The sequence below is a fragment of the Periplaneta americana genome, chromosome 14, assembly GCF_040183065.1.
Source record: "Periplaneta americana isolate PAMFEO1 chromosome 14, P.americana_PAMFEO1_priV1, whole genome shotgun sequence".
In the NCBI taxonomy this organism is placed as follows: Eukaryota; Metazoa; Arthropoda; class Insecta; order Blattodea; family Blattidae; genus Periplaneta; species Periplaneta americana.
Window position 1 is genome coordinate 108,107,453 of NC_091130.1, and position 25,124 is coordinate 108,132,576.

General features: G+C 37.1%; 1 long non-coding RNA gene across 1 annotated transcript in view; it reads right to left on the reverse strand.

The window, feature by feature from the left end:
* Positions 1–217: 217 nt before the first annotated feature.
* Positions 218–25,124, reverse strand: part of LOC138713637 (uncharacterized) — a 36,462-nt gene continuing 11,555 nt past the window's right edge. Inside the window, exon 2 of the long non-coding RNA XR_011335953.1 lies at positions 218–431. This is a non-coding gene — a long non-coding RNA (uncharacterized lncRNA). The remainder of the gene's footprint in view (positions 432–25,124) is intronic.

A 25,124-nucleotide genomic window follows, 5' to 3' on the forward strand; every position in this document is an offset into this window, starting at 1 on the left:
GTATAAACACTGCCTCTAAAAAATATATACTATTTTAATTATTCTTTCTCTAATGTAATGGAATATACGTAGAATTAACCTGTGTTGAAATACAGATACTTTACCAATCTTAGCTACAATTTCACCAACTTCTTGCCAAAACATTTCCTTTTTTATGGGTCTCTGTATTTTTTTAAACTCATATCGTACAGAGCAGAATGATTGGAAACATGATTAATTAAAGTTTTATCATTTATTTGTAATTAACTGCTAACTACACGGTTTTGCAACCATATTGTATTATCGTCCTTTGTTTTCTAAATAGGGCTAAATGACGAGCATCGCTGTCAATTTAAAGCCAGGTCAATCCAGAGTGATGAATGCCACTGCAGATCACTGTAGCCCGGTACTTATGTTCGTAGTGATCATGAATGTAGAAGTTTGTGTGACACCTGCAAAAATACGAAGAGAAAAAATTGTCACGAATTGTTTTAATTAAACAAGTATGTTACAGTACTTAATTATTTATTTATTAATCTGACCAAACATTTTGGGTTTGCCTTGCAACACAGAATAGCTCACAATAAAATTTAAAATGAAAAAAATATATAAAAAGCTTTCAAACAAAAGAAATGAAGACATACAAAAATGAGACCTAGTACAATTTAAATTGAGAGTACTCCATGAAGATGCTGGTGAAATATCACTACAAAAAATTGTATTATGATGGTGATGATGGCATCTTGAAGTTCTCTCTTCAACTTGTATTTTTTCCTCCACTTTTCAAAGGTTTCGAAATAGTTCCTCTCACTCCAAAGAAGAGACCAGTAACTTTGAATGTTTTAATGTTGTACTTGACTGATAAGAATGGAATGATAGGCTCGTAGATTTTCATTTTCTCTTCGTTCACTTCAGATGGGTTGAGTGGCTGAGTTTTCAAATCTGATCGTAGGATCAATTATTTCGGCTGTTTGTTTGTTTCTATTTATAGCTATGATATTAGATATCCTACAATTGCTCCCACCATCAGCAATACATTGATCTTCCTTGTGGACTTCTAGATTTTTTAATCGAAGTGCATATGCGATCATAGAACATTGGTGTTGTGACGTTTTATTCTGAGTACTCCTCCCTGAGGGCAACTCCGAAGCATATGTGGTAAAGTTTCATTCTCACTGCATTGTCTGCAATGGGTTGTGCCTGTAGCGACCAGGGAGAGAACTTACTGGTGCCACCATTGCAATCATTTTTAGCATTTCTCTCGTCTCAGAACTTGATATTCCTTCATGCTTGATGATCCACGAGTTGGCTGCAGGTACTTCTTCAAACAATACAGCTCGTTTTCCTTTCTGGGGGTATGCACACCAGGTTTTAAATTCACAGTGCCGAAGATGTTGTCTTAATTGAAGACCTGAGAATGATAAGTGGATAAAGACCATTTTTTATGAAATTGAGATTTTAATGCGAAATGCAACTATAGCCCTTACTTCATATACTTGTGTGAAATGATAGTCAAATACTTCGTACAAAGGGAGCTACATGGCTCTGAATGTTATCATTTTCTAGATTTCCACTTTTGTTGAGAAGGAGAAGTGGACAAAGACCAGACTTATCCTGTTCTTACTGTCAGTGTTACAGCAGGCATGTCTAAAGTATGGCAATTTCGGTCCTGGCCCAGATCGATGGCATTTAAATGTGCTTAAATGCGACAGGCTCATGTCAGTAGATTTACTGGCAAGTAAAGAACTCCTGCGGGACAAAATTCCAGCACATCGGCGACGCTGATATAACCTCGGCAGTTATGAGCGTCGTTAAATGAAACAATTGACCATTTTTTCTACTATTTGACGTGTAGAATATGTAAAATGTTTATATATTCAGGTGAAAATATTGCAGTATCTGAGACACAACATGCTCGTATCTGATACTTTTGTTGCTATGAAGAAAAAAGTGCATGTGGATGAAATTAATTTGGATTTAGCTGGAAATCTGTACGAATCGTCATTACCAAGAAATCAGAAAAAAATTGAGTGATATTTTGAAGCTTGAGAAGTTCATTCCTCCAGTGTATAAACTGTGGTATAATCATATTCATGAGTAGATGTGGATATTAATAAAAAGGACATAGAGATGCACTCAGAGTCAAATACTAGCATATAAATATGTTGTTTCCTATTCTTTTAACTAACTGCAGACATTAGTATTTTAGTGAATAGTATTTACATTTACTTACACATTTTGTCTTGAAATAATTTGAATTCTTTCTTTGAGTGTGAGAACTGGATACGTTTATACTTATATTTGTTAAAAATAATATAAAGGGAATTAGTTAATTTTTACTATAATGGCATAAAATGATTTTTAATTAATGTTAAAACACATTTTAAATAAAGTTATTTATGTAGCTAGTGTTTAAGTTCACATTTTTGTCACTTTGTATTGAAAGAAATTCAGAATTTTGATTGAGAGTGAGAACTGGATAATTCCATCGTCATTTTTTATTAATTGTTGATTGGAAATTCAATTAATATTTACTTTAATGGTATAAAATGTTAAAAGATGTCCGAAACTTTTCAACTTTTTTCTCGATTATCTCAAAACTACTGTCTTGGTCTTTATCCACTTATCATTCTCAGGTCTTCAATTGTTTTATGGATCCTGTCACCTCATCTATGCTAAGGCCGGGTGCACACAGAATCAGACGCGGCGCGGCGCGACGCGACATTTTGTCTCGTGGTACTTGTCTCCCATTGATTTCTTACGGTGCGATGCACACAGAATCAAACGCGGCGCGACGGTCGCGAGGAGACACAAGGAGACACGAAGAGACAACTTCGAATGACTGCTAGAAGTTCGTCGCGAGGAGACCGTCTGATAGCTGCAGTGTACTGCGCATGCGTTAGTAGTGGCTATGATTGCACGCTTTCCTTATCTACAAAAAATACTATTGTTGTGTAGTGCACATTATTCATAATGGAGCTCGATGCGGATAAATTAGTTGATTTAGTACAGAAAAGATACGTTCTGTACAATTTTTGAAACAATATCACGACAATAATGTGGTTTCTAAAAATATGTGAAACATTGCAAATGAGATGAAAGCACCAGGTGAATAATAATTTATAATAATAACACTGCGTAACAAATGTTAACATTTTGTTTTTGCGCTAGGCATGTGATATATGTTTTCTATATAATTTGAGCCTCCTGAATACGAATATGACAATAAAAACAGTTGTTGGTTACGGTTTTTGAGAAATGTTGGAATTTATATCTATTCAAAATATTGTTTTATATAATGACAATAAGGCTAAATATTCACTGTTCAGAAGATTACAGCTTTCTTTTTCTGCATTTTATTTTACACTGGGCATCAGGTACATCACGAGCTAAAGTCCAACCATAGTCTGCTAGCATATTGGTACTCCATTGTCCTTGGTATCTTTTTTCCATAGTTGAAATTTCTTGATGGAAGCGCTCATCATGCTCATCACTGAAATCGCACAATTCTCGGGGAAAAAAAAGTCAAGATGTGAGTGAAGGAAGTGAATTTTCAGGGAAATTTTACAACCCCTAGTTTAATACGCCAACAGTAAATTTTTCACTAGTTCTTCATAGTTCTCACTTCTACAGTTATCCAGAAAATTAATTCAACCTCCTTGAATGCTATCCAGACGGCTGTCTCTTTTCCTTCCTGCAAAGATTCGAAGTGATTGTCCTTCATTATTTCTCTAATTTGTGGTCCATTGAGAACTTCCTCCTTTATTTTTGAATCACTAATAGCAGGAAATGTTAAGGAATGCGCGCTGGTCCGAGTCCTCATGGGGGAAGATATTTTCTCATGAAATTTCGGCCAGTGTATGGGATCGGTGCCCACCTAGCATCGTGATGCACTTGGGAAGCTACGATAGGTAGCGAAAACCGGTTGCGAAAGCCAGATATAACGACTGGGGGATCATCGTGCTAATCACATGATACCTCCATTCTAGTTGGATGATCGTCCACCTCTGTTTTGGCATGTGGACGTGAGGCCAGCAGCCGGCTGGTCGGTCTTGGCTCTTCACGGGGTGTAGCGCCACGGATTATTAATAGCAGGAAATTTTTCCTAGATATTTTTAAATGCTTCAGTTTTATAATTTATCCCTTTAACAAAATTCTTCATTAACTCTAACTTATTGTGTAAAAGGGGTAAAATTACTTCGCTTTGATGTACAAGGGGTTGATGTATAATATTTTTCTTCCTTGGCTCTAGTGATTGTCGTTTTATTTTATAATGCTTATCTCGAGCGCGAGTCCACACCTGTGGAGTAACGGTCAGCGCGTCTGGCCGCGAAACCAGGTGGCCCGGGTTCGAATCCCTGTCGGGGCAAGTTATCTGGTTGAGGTTTTTTCCGGGGGTTTCCCTCAACTCAATACGAGCAAATGCTGAGTAACTTTCGGTGCTGGACCCCGGACTCATTTCATCGGCATTATCACCTTCATTTCATTCAGATGCTAAATAACCCAGATGTTGAAAAAGCGTCGTAAAATAACCCAATAAAATAAAAATAAAATATCTCGAGCGCGACTGTCCAATTCGTACGGAAATCAGCAAAATTTTTTGTAGCCTAATTGCATTCCAAAAAGCAATGCTACAACCTTCAAATTCGCACATATAAACCATTCGTACTTTGAATATTATCATTAAAGCACACTTTAAAGAATTACACGTCTTACACAGAATAGTAACACCACAGAAATATCCTGGTAAACTGAAGCGTTTTCATACGGCGAACCTGTTTCTTCCCCTCCAAATGGAACCGAAAAGGGCAATAAAACAATTTCCGCTTCTAGAAGTTGTTTTAATAAGAAAGAAGTGCGCACAAACGTGCAATTTAGATTGGTATGAGTTACTTGTCTTTACTATATTCCATTAGTAGTGACTTCGTTCTATTCACACATTTACTAAAATGATATTTTGGACACACTTCGTAGCACAGTTTGCACACGCATTCGGGGGAAGGTTCGTGGTACTCTGATCTTCTGCACAGTTTGTGGTGAAAACCGTGAACTGCTAGCCTTGTTATGGCGCTTCGTAAATTGTTGTTCGGTGGTTTTGACATGGTGATATATTGCAAAATATAAACTACAGTAATGTAATTAAAGCTCACCGTGAAAGAAATGCACATCTCAAGTAAAATCAGGTAAACTCAAGTGAATTTATACCGCGAACCTGTTTCACTCCCTCGAAATAGACTCGTAGAAGGGCAACAAAATAATTTCCCTTTCTACAAGTGCTTCTAACATGGTGCCCTACTTATACTAATATTGTTTTCACATAATGGGTCTTCACATTTGTAAAACAAAATAGTTACACACGAAATACGGTGATTTTTTTAAATAAAATGCAAATAAAATTAATTATATTGTGCATCTCGAAAACCTGAAGTGTTGGAACATTTTGCTTGTTATTTATTAATTCAGGAGGTCGAAATTAGTAAGAATTTGTTAGTTTTATGTCTGGCGCAAAATGACTGTTGACCAGTGTAATTTGTAGTAAGCCTAATTCTCTGCTCTATACTATCACTCATTATTGATTTAATATATTATTTTTCTTTATTGTGAGTCGTGAAGTAGTCATAAACATAAAAGATGACGTTTGTGCAGTACATTTTAATTTTAAGACTCTTTCAATCGTATAGATTTTTAGGAGCTTGCGTCCGTAGGAAATAATAAGCAAATACAATAGAATTTTTCATATAGACAGTCCTCTATTATTGACGTCATTTTCTAGCCTAGGCCAGTTTTCCAAACCCACACAGCCAACAAATCAGTTGTCGCGAGCAGACAGTTTTAAGCTGTCGCGAGGCGTTGTAAAGCAAAACGTAGCGTCGCGTCTGATTCTGTGTGCACCCGGCCTAATATGCAATTCCGACAAGCAATGTGTTCTTATAGATTCATAGTCTCTTACAACATTAATATGCTGGTCATTTAGGTGTTCTAGCTTGGTATTGATGTTGAGCTGCTACAGATAGGCTTCCCATGTAGCACACATGACTGACAATCCTTTATATTTGATATTTTTGCATACAGCATGCTATTAGGAGTGTCACCTGGCAATTGTAATGTTTCTTTCACTGTGCTTTTAATAATATTGTCAGCTTTAATGAGGAACTTTTTGGGAATCAGATCCACAGATATAGTTTGAAATGGATATAATTAAGTTGGGCCGATGAACTGGTTTAAGACGACTAATTTTTGTTGTGGCTGAAGCAAATGACTTGATGTTAGTTTGTTGAAATGTGTCTTTATTTTTCCAATACTTGATTTTCATTGAATATTTGAGTTTGTTTAAATGTAGCGCCTCAATATTTAATTTTTTTTATCTACACTAATGCTAGTAATATGACCCATAACAGTTGAAATTTGATCATGCTCAAGTTTTCCATTGTTGATAATGATGACGCTTGACTTTTCTGTACTGAATAATGTATACACTTAACACATTATTATAGACCAAAATTATCTATGACATCAATTTTGTTGTTATTTTTAAATTTAGACTTGATTTAAATAAGTTAAAATAATTTTTTTTTTGAAAGGAGGAAAATCATTTCAACTGAAACCCTGGCAGCTTTCATGTGTACCATTACACCAATTGTTTTACATGGACCCTCCTCATTCTTTATCAGGCTCAATTGATTGCTGTGGCCAGGAAGCGATCCTGCTATCTTACGCACAATATGCTGGCTGGTCATATTTTGTGCACTTTAAACCGCTCGGCTAACGAATCCAACACGACTTTATCTAGTTATGCAGCTATATGAACTTGTGGTTAAAAGTTAGAAATTTGCGTGAAATACTGGTATAAGTCTTCCGGACGCAAAATGTTATGCTATTTGAGAACTCGCTACATTATCGATGTGGCGCTGTTACCTACGAAATATAATCCTGCTACCTAGTGAGTAACCCAGATACTACGTCCACAAGAGAAATTACATTACCGACGAAACAAATACCTAATTCCAGGCTTAGAATATGTTGTCATCAACGAGTCTGTTATTTGTCTATCACTTCAATACAATCATTTTCTAAAACAATTTGAAACATTGTTAGTTATATAATTATGAAAACATGTCATAAATTCATAATTATTTAACATATTATAATTATGGCATATAGCGCATGCGCAGAAAATGTTATGGAAGGAAGGAGAAGAGCGGAAATTTAAATTTCAGTTTTGCAAGATGGCTGCTCGCATAGAATATGTTAAGCTTCGGAAAGGCAAACCCTTGACAAGTGGCGAAAAGCAAATTGTTCTAAATGTGTTCAGTAAATTCTGTGAAAAGTATCCAACATTAAGTACCGTATTCAGGATGTAATGAATTTGAAGGCAGAGTTTACTGGTGTTTCTTCACCAAGCATTAACTCTGCACGCAGTAAAGTGATAAGTAAAAAGCATTTATCTACACCGGGTAAAACGCGTAAACGCAAAAAAAAAAAAAAAAACCTGTGATAAAAGTGCAGTGCGTCGTGAAGTGCATCACTTTTTTTAATGAACGAGCCACCTGCAATAAATAAAGTAATGACTTTTATAAATAGTGATCCCGACTTGCCGATCTTCAGAACATTATTCTTGACCGCGAAGATATATTATTGTGGCGTAGAAAGTATTTGAGGAAAATACGTGAATACAGGCGAGAGGGACGTAAGTTATATTTTCTTGACGAGACGTGGGTCGACGAAGGTCATGCTGTTTCTAAAGTGTAGGTAAATTCTACCATAAAAACAAAAAGCAGGCGTTTTTGTCAGGGCTGACAACCGGGTTGAAAAATCCAACTGGGGAAGATAGGCGTCTCATTTCACATAGAAAGTGAAGATGGTTTTGTGGAGGGTGGGGAGTTCACTCTGGAATCAAAGAAAACCGGCAACTATCATAGATGACAGGCGACATATTCATAAATTGGTTTAAAGGAATTTTGTCTTCGCTTGCACCTAACAGTGTAATTATTATGGACAATGTGTCCTACCATAGTGTAAAGTTGGATCGCGTTCCCACTAAGCAGTGGCTGAAAAAAGATATGATCGAGTGGATGCGAAAAGAATAGCATAGGCCTACAGCACGGACATGGTGAAGGACGAACTGATAGAACATATAAAGATAGCTAACGTTAACAAGAAGTTCGACAAATATGTTTGGTTTCTATGGCAGAACAAGCAGGTCATACAGTGTTAAGACTCCGTCCTTATCACTGTGTATTAAATCCCATAGAAGCCGTTTGGAGCAAAGTGAAAAGGTATGTTGCTTTAAATAATAAATCTTTTTAAACTTAATTAAGTCAGGACCTTACTAAACGAAGGCTTAAAGTTGGCAACACCTGATATGTGGCGTCGTTCATACGCCATGTAGAAAGAGAGAAGAAATTCTGAAAATCGGACGGCCTCTGAGACACCATTGCTGACCGGTTCCTTATCAACCCAGCTGAGTACAACAGCAACAGCGGTTGAAGAGGAAGAGGGGAGTTTCCTGGAAGGAGTCCGCGCCTTGTCTGATTCTTATTAGGTAGGCAATTAAAATAGTTATTTTATGTCTTTCATTCATATTAGTAGGCCTCTGACGCTCTTAACAGGCCTGTTCATGACATTGGATCTGGATTGCATTCATATTTACTTACTTTAGTCGTCATTTTTTCGATTTTCTCGTAAGAATGTAACCTCTACCGAGCGGTGACAGTTATATACAGTTAAAAGTGACAGCCACATGGCGGGTAAAGTAGTGCCGCAATTCTGTCCAATCACAGCAGCTCGCGGATGGATACCTTTTGCAGCTTTGTTTACAGCACAACATATTCTAGCCCGGATATCGTGGTAAAGCTGTATCTATATACATGGTTCAATCACAGTCTAATACATGTAGGCTATTAGACTGTGGTTCAATTTTTAATGTGCGTACGCATGCAGTCTGGGAAGAATATTGAAAGAATCAAGTTTAAAACGTGCGTTCTATTAAGATGCATGAAGATTTTGTGTCTACATGGTGCGCCGTTTTGAACGTTATCTTCACTACTTAGGCCTATACAGGGCTAGCACAAATGATTTTCAATACTGTAGGCTTCATACTTTTCATAATACATAACAATGAAATCGCTTAAATCATTTGTGCTAGCTCTGTATATTAATTAATATTAAATATCAATCTTGCATGCATTGCTTGAAAGCGTAAAGTTGAAAGAAAAGTTGAACCGTGTAGATGCAGCTTTAGAGTGACACAATATATCCATCGATATAACGAACATTTTATATCCAGTAACAATTTACGGAAGTCAAACACAAAATGGCAGATATTACAGAACAACTTAGAAAACGTAAACGTACCATACAACGCTCCCTGTAATAAGTGAATTAAATGATTCCACCACGTGGCTAACTTTCCTCGTAACTTGCTAATATACCGGTATATTTCATTTATGGAAGAGCAAAAGACAATGGAAGGAAAGTTGCAAGGTTTAATCAGTCAAAATATCGTTTACGATGCCAACTAATTTATATCATGTTTATGAGAAATCACCAACGTTTGCAGGAACAGGTTGTCTGCAACAAAACTCCAAAAGGATGACCTTGAGTTCGATTCTAGCTGATTGCACTGACTAACATATCTACACTTGTAACTTGTTTCCGGACATAGGTTTCTATATGAAAGTTGTTAATAATTGTCTCCTCTATCATCCCTAAGAGTTTGTAACATAGTCACTTCATCACCCTGTATATCGAATTTATTTATGGTATTATACGGAGTGGTCCAAAAGTCTCGATTCATTTTGTTGAAAGCATAGTCCAACGTTAATGATTGTTACATATGTTATTTATCAGAAGTCTATGTATAATATTCAATACAGTTCAATCTGCCTCCTTTCCATTTCGAAGCACTGCTCCCTGCGTTGCACTATCGCTCTAAAAGCATTACGAAGCTTGCGTGGTGTAATAGCTGCTACTGCTTCGTAAATGCCTTGCCGTAAATGAGAAAGGTCACGGATCTTTGTCTTATACACATGGGACTTCATCAAACCCCAACCAAAAAAATTAAGTGAGGGTTAAGTCTGATTGGCGTCACGCCGACAGTCTTGGCGCAGCTCTGCCGAGCCATTGATCCAGAAAGGTTTCATGCCGATAGTCACACACAACCATAGCGAAGTGGGGTGGAGCACCATTTTGCTGAAAGACAACAGAGTGTAAAACACCATCCTGAGTAAGCTGTGGTTCTAGGAATTGTTGAAGTATGTGACTCCAATGACTGTGGATTCTTGAAACATGATGTATCGACCAGTAATTCTGGATGTATCCCTTTTGCCATTCGTAAGTAGCATTAGGTTGCTCGTCGGCCCATATTCCACAGTTATGCCTACTCACATGACCACATTATGAAATGTAGCCTCGTCACTTAGAAGGATATGATTCATTAGATTCTCATTAGCAATAGCCTCAAGTAGATCATGGCACATAGCCGGACGGGCAGCATAATCTTCCTGTTCTAAATGATGTAGCACTTGCAGATGGAGTGTAAACCGCAGAACTCTCCAGACTGTTGTCCTGGGAATGTCCAGTTCATTACTGAGGCGGCGAGTCGACGCGCCTGGACTGCGTTCAGTCGCATGCTGAAGAAGTGGAACATCATTTGCAGAGGTCTGTGGTTTGCCGGAACGCTTTTCATCAAGAAAACTTCCTGTTCTTTTGAATTTGTTCACTAACATCCGAATATTGTTCTAGTAGGTGCTGGTTTATAAAATTTTCTTTCACACTCCTGACGCACTTGTTCATAGCTTAATAATCGCAATCGTGCGGAAACAGCTGTGAATCGTTCTTCAATAGTAAGTATACTTCTCGATTAAGGCTGATTCACAATAAACCGAGAACGGAAACGGCAACGAGAACGAGAACGGAAATATTGTTAAAATAAATGTATTTAAATGCGAGGATTCACAATTAACTATTGTGAACGCTCACATTTAAATTCATTTATTTTAACATTATTTCCGTTCTCGTTCTCGTTGCCGTTTCCTTTCCCGGTTTATTGTGAACCAGCCTTTAAACTGAAATAAAAAGAAAATATTGCAGATTTAATGGAAATGGATCGAGACTTTTGGACCACTCTGTATTTGTTTTTAGGGCATAAAATTGTTCGGGCATACATAAAGAAAAGAATAAGCAAGAATTATCCAATGAAACTGTTCAGGAAGCAGCAAAGTCTACCAGTGAAGGAAAACTCTTATTAAGAGTTTCAGCTTCAAAGTGTGACATGTCATTATTTTAACAAATGAAGAAGTTTAAGAAGGCGATGAGATAGGTGGAAAACATGGTTGGCGATGTCGAGCCAACAGGTGTTCACCGGGGAACAATTAGTTAATTATATTATTAAATGTAGCCTACTGAGATCAGTGGCGTATACTGGTTAAAGGGTTTGGGCTACCGCTGACCCTATTATTACACAAAATATATCTAACAATTACTTTAATTTTAATTACTATGGTAAAACTAATAATACAAAATTATTACATTATGTTATATTATAAACTTTTTCTTTTGTAATTTCCTTGGGCTACCGCCGGTAGCCCGCAAAATACGCCCCTGACTGAGATTAATTATGGAATGACTTACACGAGCATACGTCAGTTAACATATGATTAGGCCACCGGCGTAGCTCAGTCGGCTGAGGCGCTTGCCTCCCGACCCGGAGTTGCACTTGGGCGCGGGTTCAATTCACGCTTGGGCTAATTACTTGGTTCGATTTTTTCTGAGATTTTCTTCAACCGTAAGGCGAATGTCAGGTAATCTATGGCGAATCCTGGGCCTCATCTTCCCAAATACCATCTTGCTATCACCAATCCTATCGACGCTAAATAACATAGTAGTTGATACAACATCGTTAAATAACCAACTAAAAAAATTAATTAAGTCGTAATCTAGCTTGCAACTGTATCGAAGCATGGAATAATATCAGAATTGACTGACTTTAGGGTTTCATTAAGCTACATCACAACTCAGAATGAGAAAACCTGAGAACACCAGTCTGTCAACAGATACAATTTTAGGTTTATGTCGAACTCTACAAGATATAGTAGCTAGCAGTAGAAAGAAAAGAAACTGAGGAAATGTTTTCTGACGTAGCATGCAACAAAGGAAACCAAAGTTCCCTAAGTTGAACAAGCGGAAAAGGTAGATGGGCAATGTCAGGTTTATGTTGAGGTTTCGACAACTGAAGACTACAGTAATTAAGACAAAGAAAAGTGATATTGTCATGAAATTCACACAACCGGAGAATTCAGGAGAAAGTGCTCGCACTATGACAATGAAACACTTTGATGTGGACTTCAGTAGTTTTAAAGGAAAACTAATGAAATCATAGTAGTGCTCTTCACATGACATTTTGAGAGTTATCTAAATCTTTAGCAGATGATTTGGATATTTTTCAAAAGTTCCCTATACCTGTTCGTAGGTACCCCATACATGGGGCAGTTTTGAACATGTTACAAGAGTTAGTTCTGACTTAATTTACGTTCAGTTATATGTAATTTCTGCGAGCTGTTCATTAAACAATGTCTTGTAATTCTGTGCCATTTAAAATTAAAAAAAAAGAACTGATATGAATGTGAATAAAAAATGTAAGTAGAAAAACTGTTTTTAAGTTCTTAAGAACCGAAAAGTTCTGTATAGTTTTGAAACTTGGACTCTCACTTTGAGGGAGGAACAGAGGCTAAGGATGTTTGAGAATAAGGTGCTTAGGAAAATATTTGGGGCTAAGAGGGATGAAGTTACAGAAGAATGGAGAAAGTAACACAACGCAGAATTGCAAGTATTGTAGTCTTCATCTGACATCATTAGGAACAGTAAATCCAGACGTTCGAGATGGGCAGGGCACGTAGCACGTATGGGCGGATCCAGAAATGGATATAGAGTGTTAGTTGGGAGGCCGGAGGGGAAAAGACCTTTGGGGAGGTCGAGACGTAGATGGGAAGATAATATTAAAATGGATTTGAGGGAGGTGGGATATTATTGTAGAGACTGGATTAATCTTGCTCAGGATAGAAACCGATGGCGGGCTTATGTGAGGATGGCAATGAACCTCCGGGTTCCCTAAAGGCAATAAGTAAGTAAGAAAAACTATTCAAATGTGCCCCCTCTTCCCTACATAAAAGACATACGTAAATACGTCATTGATAACTAGTAGTCTGTGTTTTTCACTGTACATTGCACAAATATGATACTAAAATATAGTCAGGAAAGTAGGCTACATGAAATTGGTTATGCATAACACTGGATAAGACAGGGGGAAGTACGCAGCTGTTTTGGAAGAGTAGTACCCGGATTCATTCACGGAGTCACAAGCAAAAAAGGAAAAGCAATTAACAATAATGATGCTGTTGTGTGCCCCGGCGTACTCTGTGGCTGCAAGCCTGTTGTAGGGATGCCCCAAGTTTTTGTTTTGTTCTGTGGGAGTCCGACAAATAAGCTTACGTGCTCGTGTTCCCCGTCACCTGATAGAAACCAAGTCAGCTTTCGTTGTTTTTCAGCGCTGAAGTAGCCATGTATGTTATATTGTGCTTCTCTGTAATTTTTTACACTGCTCGTATTCACAAAGATTGCAAGAGCTGTGTTTGTGTAACGACACTATGATGTGATTGCCATAGTTTCACTTATTCATTTCCTTCAGTGTTCTCCCAAGGGCAGATATTTTACTGCAAACCCAGCTTTCTCCCATCGTTCCTATTTTCTGCCTTCCTTTTTGTCTCCTCGTATGATCTATCTTATATCTCAATATTATCTATCATCTGATATCTTCTTCTGCCCCGAACTCTTCTCCCGTTCACCATTCTTTCCAGTGCATCCTTCAGTAGACAGTTTCTTCTCAGTCAGTGACCCAACCAATTCCTTTTCCTCTTCCTGATCAGTTTCAGCATCATTCTTTCTTCACCCACTCTTTCCAACACAGCTTCATTTCTTATTCTGTCTGTCCACTTCACAAGTTCCATTCTTCTCCATATCCACATTTCAAATGCTTCTATTCACTTCGTCGTAATGTCCATGTTTCTGCCTCATACAATGCCACACTACATGTAGTCTTTTCCTTAGTTCTTTCTCCGGAGGTTCGCAGAAAATGCTTCTTTTTCTATTAAAAGCTTCCTTGGCCATTGCTATTCTCCTTTTGACTTCCTGGCAGCAGCTCAAATTACTGCTTATACTATACCCCAAGTATTTGAAGCTGTCCACTTGGTCTACTGTCTCATTTAGAATTCGCAAGTTTACCTTCTTTACTTTTCTTCCTATGACCATTGTCGTCGTCATATTTTCATTATCTTCATCTCATACTGCTCGCATCATCATTTAGCTTCAGTAGCATATCCTTTAGTATCATCTCTTTGCTAACAACGCCATATCATCAGCAAATCTTATGTATTTTATATTAGAATAGAAATGTCGTATGCAAGTCCTTTGGAGAAAACTAGGGTTACCATACGACCGTATTTTGTACGGATAGTTTGTACAGGGACATCATTTTATTTTTACTTCAATTTTATTGTACCCGAGTTGTTGAATGTACTTCACTCCCACTCCCTCTACCAGAGGCGGCTCCTCAGGGCAGGCAGGGTAGGCTAAGCCTACCTCAACACATTTAGAAAAACCTAAAAGTGGATATTTATTAACTACTACAACACATTTGGAAAACCTTATATAATTATATACTCTTGTCTAGGTGCTTAGAAATTCAATTAACTATGAATGGGATTTTTTGAGGGTTAGTTGGACGTTGCTTACTACTGGCAGGTCGATTTATGCGACAAGAATACACTGGACAGATCACGATGCGTCAGAAGGTAGGCAGAAGCGAAGTTAGCCGACCTTCCACGTAACTTCAAAGCTGGCCCTGGAGTAAGCATTAAAAGAGATCGCTATTCTAAATGCTTTCTTAGCGCATGCGTTCTATGCTTAAGCCAGCGCGCTAGAATTCTGCCTGCCCTAACGAGAACCCACGAGCATTATCGAACACCTACGATTTGCGAAATTTTTGTTTGAAAGTTTCACGAGTTGGAACGTAGATTGTTACGAGTAGTATAACAGTTTTTAAACAGTGTGTTTTAAAAGATGTTTTTTTAACAGTGTATTTTAGAAAATGTGATTTTTGCAAGTACGTACTGTATATTAATGTTACGTATATTTGGTGATTTATAGTTAATGTAAGTGATAACAATAATATTATATTATGACTGATATAATAAGTAAACTGTTACGTTGTCCGTTTTCACGTCGTAATGACATTGAAAACAGAAGTATTTTGGACAATGGACGACTCACTCCTGCATTAAGCTCTATTGTTGATAAAGTCAATGCTAAAGGTGCAAGAAAATTTAATCCTTCATGGTATGAAACACTATGAAATGGAAATATAAAAATTGGAGGTTTATCTTTCGAAAAGGTGGAAAAATTCAAATATCTTGGAGCAACAATAACAAATATAAATGATACTCGGGAGGAAATTAAACACAGAATAAATATGGGAAATGCCTGTTATTATTCGATTGAGAAGCTTTTGTCATCCAGTTTTCTGTCAAAAAATCTGAAAGTTAGAATTTATAAAACAGTTATACTACCGGTTGTTCTGTATGGTAGTGAAACTTGGACTCTCACTTTGAGAGAGGAACATAGGTTAAGGGTGTTTGAGAATAAGGTTCTTAGGAAAATATTTGGGGCTAAGAGGGATGAAGTTACAGGAGAATGGAGAAAGTTACATAACGCATAACTGCACGCATTGTATTCTTCACCTGACATAATTAGGAACATTAAATCCAGACGTTTGAAATGGGCAGGGTATGTAGCACGTATGGGCGAATCCAGAAATGCATATAGTATGTTAGTTGGGAGGCCGGAGGAAAAAAGACATTTGGGGAGGTCGAGACGTAGATGGGAGGATAATATTAAAATGCATTTTAGGGAGGTGGGATATGATGATAGAGACTGGATTAATCTTGCACAGTGTAGGGACCGATGGCGGGCTTACGTGAGGGCGGCAATGAACCTGCGGATTCTTTAAAAGCCATTTGTAAGTAAGTAAGTATGGTATGAAACACATAAATGGCTAACAGGAAGTGAAGTTAAAGCTAAGCTGTAGGTGGTCACGTTTGTTATTGTAATCTAAAGAAGGTACTTGGAATCAGATCATATTTGTAACTCGGTAAGTCTAAAGAGACTTGAAAAGAATTTGAATCCAATTTCGGAAATGTTGTCTGAACAACAAGGGTTGCAAGACAACAGTATAACAATAAACTAGAAAAAACCCGACAAATTATGAGACGGCTCATTGATGTAACAGTATTGTTATGTAAGCAAGAGTTAAGTTTTCGGGGGGCATGATGAAAGCGAGCTGTCATTGAATCGCGGGAATTACATAAAAATGTTCTGTAAATTTTGCTTACCCTGGACATTTGACTACGAGCCGCCACTGCCCTCTACTAATAAACTTTCAACCGTCCACCACACAGAACCAAGGCCGCGTATGCAGTCAAAGTCGCCTTACGGTCATAGTAAACAGTACTGAGTTCTTTTTCTATTAAAAGCTTCCTTGGCCATTGCTATTCTCTTTTTGACTTCCTGGCAGCAGCTCAAATTACTGCTTATAGTATACCCCAAGTATTTGAAGCTGTCCACTTGGTCTACTGTCTCATTTAGAATTCGCAAGTTTACCTTCTTTACTTTTCTTACTTTACTTAGTACGTTCCAGGAATATGTTCGCGTTTTCCAGTGACGAAAGAGCTTTCCATATTGAATCATATTTTCGCACAGGTACTGTCGTTCGTTTGCCTACGTCGCATCCCAGTTTCCCTCGCCTGCTTCTGCTCGCCTCTCTGTAAAGGCTAGTAATTTTATCTTTTCGGATTGGGCAGAAGTGAAGATTGAATTTACAGTACGTAAGGTACCTTTTATAGAGTAGGTACAGAATTACTTCAGCATGAGTTACTAGTACGAAGGACGAAACTAGTAATTGGAATTAAGTATAATAGTCTATAGTGCGATAATATGCACAAAAGAACTGAAGCCTGTATCGAAATGAACGACCACCGTTTTCAAAAATGTGTTTAAATATCCATATTATGATTATTTTTTAATTTAACTTCATTCTCTATATTGTACGCTAATGTGCTGTAGACAGTATAATATACACTGAATAATGAATACGTCCGAATGGATAACTCAGTTCGTGAGTAAAAACACTTGCCTATTGTTAATGCAATACTATATTTTCATTAAAAAAAATCTAATGAAAGTTATCAAACTCAAAATCGCGATATTTCCTAGTTTACTTAAATGAACTACTTTTTTCCCTCCTATACCTAGTAAAGTGACTTGTTTGTATTTTAGGCCAGAATCATCGAACTCCAGTCGTGGAAGAGAGTAGCAAACGGTTCTTCCGGTTCTCAACCGTTAATCCAAAGGTATAGTCAGGTGAATATTAGAAATGTTAGTAAAAATAAAATGATTTCCATGTATTTTAAGACTAATGTCCGTCTCCGTACCGTATCGTACCTATAAGTAAAAAAGTGACGAAATATCCGTATTTTCTGGTTCGAGCTCGGAAAGGAGATCAATAGCAATTTACTTGCTACATTGTTTAAAAGATGACGCCTATTAGGCCTATATGGTCACCAACGGTAATAGCCACTATTTTGTACATTTGCTTTTAAAGGTACTGTACATCAAAATCCAAAGGACTGCATTCACGATTATGTAATTTTATTTAAATGAGTGCATTCTCTACTAAATCAGTGTTCTTTGTTTAGTAACTCTGCTACTTGAATGTTTCGTTCTTCTTGGCTTCGTCAATGCACACGTAGTCTAGTCTTAGAGTTTGTAGCATTGCAGGTTCAGTCTCTGTATGTTGCCGTTGAATGTGATTTTAACAGTGGAAAGTTTTATTTAATGCAGGTAAAATATCGAAAAGGAAGTGTAACTTCTCAATTTAGTTTTCCATTTTTGAAACGCAATTTACGAAGTCCTATCTACAATGCGCAGTTTTCAATTTTATTACATTCGGTGGTCTTACAAGGGAAGGCTTTGACCTCCCGACGAGAATCGTCACGAAACTTTCTGGAGTGGATAAGCATGAGACCAAAGTAACTGGTGCGAAGTGCAGCATTTCGCAATAGCCCATAACCCCTATAACATGGCTTATAAAAGTGGAGCGTGTGCATGTAATGTTTGCAGCCATAAAGTGTGAAACACACTGTACCTGAGGCCTCTAGTGTCATTAGGTGATACGGCGCATGCCTGGTAGGTGTCCGTTATGTACATCAGTGACTTGTGGTGCTTAATAAGTAGTATGATTCACGAGTCACGACACAAGTCTGTTCCTACGCTAATATGAATCCTGTATGTGGAATACGTGTAGGCCAAGAGGAGTAGAATAATCTACTCCTCTTGGTGTAGGCTATAGTGTGCTTTGCAAAATGGCTTGTAACCCTCACGCTGTGGTACAGATACTGGTGAACAGTGTTGCCAAGGCTTGTTAATGAAATTATCCATTTGTAATTCATAAATTACTCGATTTTGCTCCAAAATACCCTCCTTTCCAAAAATAATCATAACAAAACATACCAGTCTGAAATATCAAATAACAGGGCATCATATTACATATTACGATATGTTAAAATTTAAAAACTATGAAATAAGCTAAACAGACGTTCCTGGCATTGTACCATACCACACCTTACTTTTTATCACGTCGTTAATAGATTCAAAGGGAACACATCTTCTATCACCTCCTTTGCAGCCATCAATACCACCAATGTTTGTTTCCAGTTTGTTCCTATGGGCAATTTTTAAATTTTTTAAGGCGTTAAATACTCTTTCGAAGGAAGCATTAGAAAAAGGCAGACTAACGAGGTGGAAAATGATTTCAGTGAATTTGAAGAAAATGGGAATATTTCGTCGACTTACAAGGAAAACATATGTCAAAAATATTGCTTCTGATTGTGAGAAAAAGGCATTTAAAAGCTCTTAACAAAACTGAATCCTGAAAATATTTTAGTAAGTTGTTTCTCTTTATATGTATTTCATTTTAAAATTCTAAGTTTATGCACATAAATTAGTACATTATATAAGCCATTTTCTCAAAAGTATTTTCTTAATTAATATCAAAAACTTCCCTCCGGAGGTGTAGACGTATTTCAGCATTGAACTGAAGGAACATAAAGTGAAGTTGCGAGCAAAGACACTGCAAATTCACCAGCCAGGAAGCCCCCAACACATGCCTCTCTCTGTTCTCTTATAGGGCTATACCGTACAGAATAGAGCTGGGAAATCACTAATTTAAATTTACTAATTCTAAAAATATTGAATTACCCGAAAATACCCAACACTTCTTAATACCCGCTAAAACACCTTCCGATCACAATTTTACCCGAAAATTGGGTAATTACCCGTCATTTGGCAACACTGCTGGTGAATGAGGTGATGCAGAATTACCAAGTGGACAACACGGCTCCAACGTACAGAGACATGCGAATTGCACGCGAGCAGTGTTGCCACTTTTGGTACATTTATACGGATTTGTTACTATTTAAATGATCTATACTCTGGTAGGCCTACGTATAATTTATTTTTTTGGTATAATTTGATATAATCTGTACTTTTTTCCTTCTGTAATAAGAAACTGAAAAAATTACAAATTTAATGTTTTGTGAGCTACCAATGTTAAATTGCTGGTAGCAACAGAATAATTATCGTCGACGATGAACAGTGTTATTCACTCGTGGTGAGCTAAATCACTTGTTCGCACTTTTCAAGTAGCTTGAATCAAGTGCGATATAATGAAATTGAAGAGTGTGAGTTGTATTTCAAGTTGAGTTCAAGTCAAGTAGTAGCTTGAATTCAAGTTTCAATTGAAACTTTTTCCTTGATTTGAGAGGACACCTGAAACAACTTGAAGAGTGTGAACGTCACTTGATAATAGAATTCATGGAAAAAACGAGTGAATTAAGAATGACACCTATTTTAAGCTGATTGTTTTTTCTGTTCTGCTGAAAAATAAGAGGAACAATTTCAAAATGTTGTGTAGGTTTCTTTAAGAGGTTCAACACACCACTGGGAATTTTAAAATCTGTAGCAACAACAATAGTCAGGTACTCAGTCTTTATTGTACGAAATCATATTATTGCTAATTTGTAAATTAATAATTTTCATATTTATATAATTTGATTTTTTTTAAATTTAATAAAGAAGCTTGCTAAATGGAGAAAGTTACACAATGCAGAATTGCACGCATTGTATACTTCACCTGACATAATTAGAAACATTAAATCCAGACGTTTGAGATGGGCAGGGCATGTAGCACGCATGGGCGAATCCAGAAATGCATATAGAGTGTTAGTTGGGAGACCTGGGGGAAAAGACCTTTGGAGAGGCCGAGACGTAGATGAGAGGATGATATTAAAATGGATTTAAGGGAGGTGGGATATGATAGAGACTGGATTAATCTTGCTCAGGATAGGGACCGATGGCGGGCTTATGTAAGGGCGGCAATGAACCTGCGGGTTCCTTAAAAGCCATTTGTAAGTAAGTAAGTAAGAAGCTTGCCAAAGAGTGTAGTTGCATGCCCGAGAAGAAGAACCAAGAAAATTAATACACATTTATATATTTTTTTCAAACTATATAATTAATGTATTTTTATATAATTTATAATATGCTATGTTTTATGGCAACCCTAAATTAAGGGCCGCTACCCTTACGGGTTCCTATTTTTAATAGGAAACAACGAGTAAGTGGAATAATGACTAAGTACTTGGGATTCTGGGGTTGTATGAAACTCACGTAGGCCTGTGGAAGTATCGTGACAAAAATGCAAGGGAATCTGCTATGAAAGAGTTTGTTGAGGAACTGAACAGGAGAGGTTTTAATGTGGACACTGATGAGGTACGGTACGAAAGAAAACTATTAAAACTGTATATACAGAAGAATAGAGGACGATAGAAATAAGTAAGAAGAGGGTTAGTCATCGGCGTAGCGCTTGCCTGCCGATCCGGAGCTGCGCTCGGGCGCGGGTTCAATTCGCGTTTGGGCTGATTACCTGGTTCGGTTTTTTCCAAAGTTTTCTCCCACTGTGAGGCAAAGGTTGGGTAATCTATGGCGAATCCTTCGCCTCATCTCGCCAAACACCATCTCGCTCTGAATGAGATGAAGGTGATAATGCCGGTGAAATGAGTCCAGGGTCCAGCACCGATAGTTACGCAGCATTTGCTCATATTGGGTCGAGGAAAAACCACGGAAAAAACCTCAACCAGGTAACTTGCCCCGACAGGGAATCGAACCCGTGTCACCTGGTTTTGCGGCAAGACGCGCTAACCGTTACTCCACAGGTATGGACTTTAGACCTGTATATTTCATAAAATTTACATTAATTATTTTATTATTAAACCTTTGTTTGGTCATTTCATTTATTCTATTTCCAATGGTCAATGATCGTTTATTTTTCTCTTACTAATCAGCTAATCCAATTCCTAACACGTACTGAACGACGCTTCTTGCATTTCTTCAATATCTTTTTCAGTTCCCTGACAAAGAGGCTTGCTTGCTCATACAGAAATTCCAATTTGCACAACTTCCATCGACGCCATTTTATCCTATTCGAAAACAAAATAACTTGAATATGTCTGACTGAACCGCAACTTGAATTCAGGTTACTTGGAAAGTGTGAAGGAGTAGAGATGGGAACGATATATCGGTTTTTACGAAATACCGATATTTTCGTTTCGATATAGCGATATATCGATATCGAAATTTTGATTCACTATATCGTATAATATATCGGTTTTCTATTAAATTTATCAATTTTTTATGGAATTATTATTATTATCAACAACAACAAAATCCACACTAGACAACTCCGATAGTTCCCGAGAGATGGCGCTACTGAAGGTGGACAGTTACATAATTGTGCAACCTCACTCAGTACCTTGGTCTAATTGACTGGACAGAAATTCGAATTCAAATTGTTTTAATATGCAGCACCAAATTCAAAATGCAGCTTGTATGAACGTGATACAGACGAGAGGTTTATCTACTACTGTTCTAATATTGTTAGGCAGGAGAGCAACTTCCTTCCTGAAAGGGAACCGTCTGACCTCAAAACGGGTATCAAAACTTTTATTTCTATATTCTGAAATGGAAAGAGAAACAAGGATTTAATACCGATGTGATATTTGTTTACGTCTATGATTTCTATGCACAACCTGATGGTGACATTATGTTTTCTTATTATATCTCTTAGTGCATAAAAATTCTATCCCTATAATCATCACCATTGTTGTTTGGAATGTTGGAGTGTAACAATAACTTGCAATGGGAACTTACTATAGAAGGATTGTATCAAATCAACTGTGAAGTTTGTTAAAACTTATAACATTAAGTACGAGTTACTTACATTTAAAAATAATTACAAGTTCTGTTTATTTACATTTAAAAATGATTACGTCGTTAGGTATAAAAGAGCATTTTATCTGTGTTCTGGATGGAATCCTATATAACGTTAGAATAATTGAATCGTGTTCCAATATCAAATACTCAACCATGTAAAGTTCACTTAATTCTTTCTCACTATATCATTTAAGCTCCCTTGCCTCCATCATAATTTTTATTTAGGTTAGGACCTACATCATATGGTATTGAAAATGTATTGTTTATTGTTACAAGTTTACATTTATGCTTTTGACTGTTATTATGTTAATTTCAATGGTAAAAAGGAATATTAAAATTTAAGTAATTTTATTGTAATACAGTAAATGTACGCCTGAAAATGCAATTTGCTTACGGAATGGCGATATATCGATAATCGTTCGATATATTTTCTGCGATATATATCGTTTATCGAAATTAGGTTTGCAATATATTTCAATATCAATGTATCGGTATATAATTTATTTCTTCCATCACTATGAAGGAGGCTTAATGTCGGATAAAGTAGATTCGAATTCCACGTTAACCACGTTAGCCAATGATTTAGCGACAATGGAAATTTAGTCCGCCGGCTTCCTTTGTGTTCTGAGTCAGCTATCTCGGTGCGACTAAGATTTAGACATAGTTGTCACGTCTACCCTCTTCTCATCGCATTCTTTGATATTAAATACATACATTACATACATTCTGGCAACATCTACTCCGCGTGTTCTGTTAGAATAGCTAAAGCAATACGCGCTCCCATTGTTGGGTTCTATGAAATCGGAGCTGTCCTTTCCATGTTACCGCTTTTAATTAACATTTGGCTTCAAGACGGTCTTGCCTTTGATTTTAGGCAGGGTTGCCATACGCAAACGACTATTTTGATTAATTGTACGAGGTACGACCGAACTCTATGTCGTACGCAATTTTGTACGACTATTTTACTGAAGGGACAAAATTATTTTGGAACTTATGTTGGATTATAAAATTAAAATAAAATTAACGGTTCATTCGTCCCTTTCCTTCATTCAGTACGTCATTGACTAATAGAAAGAAACATGCTTTAGTTTAAAGGGATAAAAGATGCTTTAAAAATCAATATGGTGACTACACTTGCCGTACAAGTCATAATTCGTCATCTTGAGGTCCAGGTTACATGTACGGTGCGGTTATTTCAAAGTAACCTGAGTTCAGATATCTGCTATTAAATAACTTCAATGTATGTTCAACAATGAAAGAATTTTATCAATGAAATAGTACCGAGTAGGATTATGAAGTCTAAACGCGCCGTCATTATAGTGGTGTTGAATTTGAGTCGTCTGCAGGTGGATTAATTTGATGAAATCATCAGCTACCGCATTGATTTGATAGTGTCTGCCGTTGCTCTGGGCAAAGATAAAGTTTCTACTGGCTTTCAAAATACAGTAATAATTTGTTTCCGATCAAGCGTCATCGTGCATGCTTTACGCGGATGACAGTGTCAAAGAAGAAATGGTAATTTGAATGCTAAATGTCATTGTGGATATCAACTATAATTACTATTATTAGTAATACACGTATTTGATTGGATGAAGAAATGGATGCTGATTTGTTTGAATGTTGAAAGTCATTGCGGATGTGAACAACAGTTATTAATATTTCTAATTGGAACTAACATTTTGTGATAGAATTATATATATATATATATATATATATATATATATATATATATATATATATATATAATAATTCTATATATATATATATATAGGTCTATGAACCACTTTTTTGGGTTTTCTGTGAAATATATTTGTGCGCACTATCTATAAAAATAGTATAGTTATGAATGTACGACAATTTGATGCTGAAGTACGACTTTTTCATAAGTTGGTACGACAGTTGCGTTTCCTCCTAGATCATAGGGTTTCCTTTATCTGGCAACCCTGTTTTAGATGTTAATGTGGAATTCGAACAAACTTTACTTGACTGTTCATCATTCTCCTATACGACATCATAGCTTACATCAAAGCCACCGACGTAGCTCAGTCGGCTAGGCGCTTGCTTGCCTGCCGATCCGGAGTTGCGCTCGGCCGCGGGTTCGATTCCCGCTTGGGCTAATTACATCGTTGGGTTTTTTTTCCGAGTTTTACCCAACCGTAAGGCAAATGTCAGGTAATATATGGCGAATCCTCGGCATTATCTCGACAAATACCATCACGCTATCACCAATCCCATCGATGATAAAAGTAGTTATACAGCGTCGTTAAATAACGAAATAAAAAACGAAAATAACTTTGATCGCTCTACCGATAATCGTTGTCCAGGATGCGCCGTAGGAGACTGGTCTACACTCTACACTACACTCGCGATGGGTTGAGATGACACTGGAGATTTTTTGGGATGCCACAGGGGAATCGGAGCTCCCGAAGAAAAGTCGTGTGTTATCTGGACCACGGGCTTTTCCAACACAAGTTATAAATCGGGGCGATAACAAGGATCTAATCCCGATCCATATGATTATAAGTCCAGCGCTCTAGCCACAAGATCACCGTAGCTGCTTGAAATTAATTGCGAATATAGGCCTAAATTGTTTTTAAAATTAAATGTTTTCCTTCTCTTCAAATGCTCTTCTTTACTGCTATTCTAAAAGTAGGTTTCAATTGTTGAGGGAATCTAGGTCCCCATGGGACAACAAAGGATATATCTGTGTT